The sequence below is a fragment of the Mercenaria mercenaria genome, unplaced genomic scaffold (genome assembly GCF_021730395.1).
Source record: "Mercenaria mercenaria strain notata unplaced genomic scaffold, MADL_Memer_1 contig_3493, whole genome shotgun sequence".
NCBI lineage: Eukaryota > Metazoa > Mollusca > Bivalvia > Venerida > Veneridae > Mercenaria > Mercenaria mercenaria.
In genome coordinates, this window is record NW_026461636.1 from 41,428 (window position 1) to 44,632 (window position 3,205).

General features: G+C 37.6%; 2 non-coding genes across 2 annotated transcripts; both read right to left on the minus strand.

The window, feature by feature from the left end:
* Positions 1 to 2,481: 2,481 nt before the first annotated feature.
* Trnat-ggu (transfer RNA threonine (anticodon GGU)) lies at positions 2,482 to 2,554 on the minus strand. Its single transcript has one exon. It is a non-coding gene; the product is annotated as a tRNA-Thr (tRNA).
* Positions 2,555 to 2,743: 189 nt separating this feature from the next.
* On the minus strand, positions 2,744 to 2,816 carry Trnat-ggu (transfer RNA threonine (anticodon GGU)). The gene has a single exon. It is a non-coding gene; the product is annotated as a tRNA-Thr (tRNA).
* Between the last annotated feature and the right edge of the window lie 389 nt (positions 2,817 to 3,205).

The window sequence follows — 3,205 nt, forward strand, 5'->3', positions numbered from 1 at the left end:
AAAAAAAAACCGGTTTGATGAACACAAATTCCTGGGAACAAGATTCACTTACACAATTACAGTGGCGCCTGCGTGTTTGTTCCCCGAGTTTGCGTGATAACGCGAGCAACACGCGTGTTGTAGGCGAAACGTGAAACGTGTGGCACGGTTAGAAACGCGTGCATAAACGAGAAATAGTTATTGCGCATGCTCAGCGTGCAGCGTGCGCTGCCGCGCAAATAAATGTTCTCTTGCGCATGCCTAGCGTGCCAAACTGAGAAGGTTAAATGCGCATGCCCAGCGTGCAAACCCGACCAGGTTAAATGCGCATGCTCAGCGTGCAATGGATTTAAGCGTTTTAAAAAGTATATGGATTCATCGTCTTAAGGTTCTAGTTTGAAAGATGATACTTCTTTCAAATTTTATTTTTTGATTTGAAAATTTACTTTTTGATCATTTCCGTAAAGAATTTTTTATAAACGGTACTGTATACCCGGAAAGTAGTGTAGACAGGATCTAGTAGACGTCAATGTTGTCTACGTCATAAAAAGGCGGCAGTTCCACTGCATACCAAAGCGGCGACACTGAAAGAATTGGATTCGCCTTCCATCAGTAAGTGTTGAAATGTGATTAAAGTTACGCTTGATTTTATTGAGCACTATGTACAGTATGATAAACACAAATGTAAAATATACTTCAGTATATCTCTCATATTTCAAGCATTTGAAAGATTTTTAATACAAGCGCGCAATGTAATTAGAGTGGGCAGACCAATGCTCGGCGCATACCAACGCTCGGCGTATATCACGTTTCTCTGGGAATTTCTTAATAAATATTTAAAATATCAGCCCTTACGAGTCCCATTTCGTTTGTTTACATCACGCGTGATTTTATCCAAGTGCGGTTTACTTCAGCTTTGGTCACGTGGTCACAGTAGAGAAGACGATGCAATGCTAAAAGCCGTCCATTTTGTGTTCTACTCTCATTAAAACCGATTTTCTGGTAAAACATATACTAAAAAAGTAGCTTGCGGGCGGAAATTTGGAGAAAAAAAACATTTTTCTTTTTAATTATTTTATTTCTTTACATTTAAATAAACTATAAACCCTTATCTTGGCATTTTATACGGACTCATTGTGCTTCACTTTTCTGTAGTTTATGCTATTCAAGTAATTGATATACCATGTGGACTAATGGCACTTTTGAACAGATTTCCAAAAATAATGGAAATATTTCATCAACTATCATCAGTTATTGATTTCATGTAGTTAGACTCACATGAGTGTGACAAATTATCCTCAAATGAATTCCTTAAGATAATTGTTGTATAAAATGTGTTTATTCGATTTATAGATATTTCATCAACTATCATCAGTTATTGATTTCATGTAGTTAGACTCACATGAGTGTGACAAATTATCCTCAAATGAATTCCTTAAGATAATTGTTGTATAAAATGTGTTTATTCGATTTATAGATACAGAATAGAGAGAGGGGTAATTTACGTACATGTTTATATACTTTAAAAAAAATAGTTAATCATTATAACCTATGTCTTATACATCAATTTAATGCATAACTAGTTCAATATTTCAACCTGCAGATTAATATGCCGTACGCCGAGTGTTGGTATACTTCCGCACGAACCGCACAAGTTTTACTGGTACTATTTTTAGCTCCCGCCTTTACGTCACAATGTGACTAGAAATATGTAAACTATATGATTGAATACTCGCATATTGTTCTACAAACAGGCGATAAAGAAGTTCGGTAAATTAATGTTAAATCAGTTTTTAGATTTAAAATATGTATTTTTTACGCCGAGCATTGGTCTGCCCACTCTACAATCAAATCGACTAACAGTGGTGACTTCCCTTTAATATATTTACACCATTTGCTGTCAACGAAGGTGTTGTCATCAGTTCGTGAAAATATGAAATATTCATGTTGGTTTTACTTGTTCTACTGTAGGTACTGTACCTCATTTTACTTTTTCAATGTATATAATTGCATTTTCCATGATGCTAAGCCTCCTAATAGTAATACCAGTGCTAACAAGGGCGTAGATATTACTCAAGGGAAACTGTTTTACAGAACTTCACCAAGTAGAGCACACCAGTAATTAACAGATCATATATAAATCAATATATCGCCTGTAAATTTATATATCTACACATCTTTTAATCAATATATCAGTAAGTAAAATTGTTTAGAAAAAAATCACAGTCAAATCCGCACCTTTAAATGCACATCTGGGGTTTATTTTTGATTACACCAGCACATAAATTTGTGAAGATAATTTCAACTTCGAACGCTGCGAATTTTGCCTTTGGGGACATGTTTTCAAAGAACTATACAAGTGACGTACTTTAGGGTTATAATATACCCCAAAAATAAGTCGACAATTCGTTTCTCTGCTTTTCTTTCAATTCACCGGAAGCATTTTGATATTGACCGGTACTTTTCCATCATTTATTTTAATGTAACAGTCTCAGGATGTGCAGCCTCGACCGGGACTCGAACCTCGGACCTTTGGCTTACCGTGCCAACGCTCTACCAATTGAGCTACCGAGGCCACCCGATACGAGAACCGCTACACACTTTCCCTCCTATTGCGAGACATTGGCACTCCTGGCCAATGTCTACCGCAGACTGTTAACCGAATTCAGATGCACACCCCAGCCAAACTGCTTCGCCCGCATGGGCTCCAAGGGTGAGCATCCCGGACGAGCCCCCAAATGTAACAGTCTCGGGAAAAATGTGCAGCCTCGACCGGGACTCGAACCTCGGACCTTTGGCTTACCGTGCCAACGCTCTACCAATTGAGCTACCGAGGCCACCCGATACGAGAACCGCTACAACAAGCGCCGAGATTGATGCTGACAAAGAGATGTTATTTATTACTAAGAAGCTGCTGATGAAACTGAATGACCATGTTGTAAACCAGCCAATCGTGACATTCACCTCGGAAAAGAAAGGCGAAGAATTTCGACATTATTAGTTGAATAAGTTATAGTTTGACATATTTATAGCATTTGAAACTGTTAAACATGCGTATGTGGTTTAATACAGATATGCCAATGCAGTTTATTTTACAAACGCATCATGGGGATATTGCCCATATCCTTTCCGCAGCCTTAACGTAATAAAACATATTAGAGTCTGATGGCCCTTTCACGCTTCCATAGAATCAACATTTATTACACAAAATTTATTTTGAAAATAT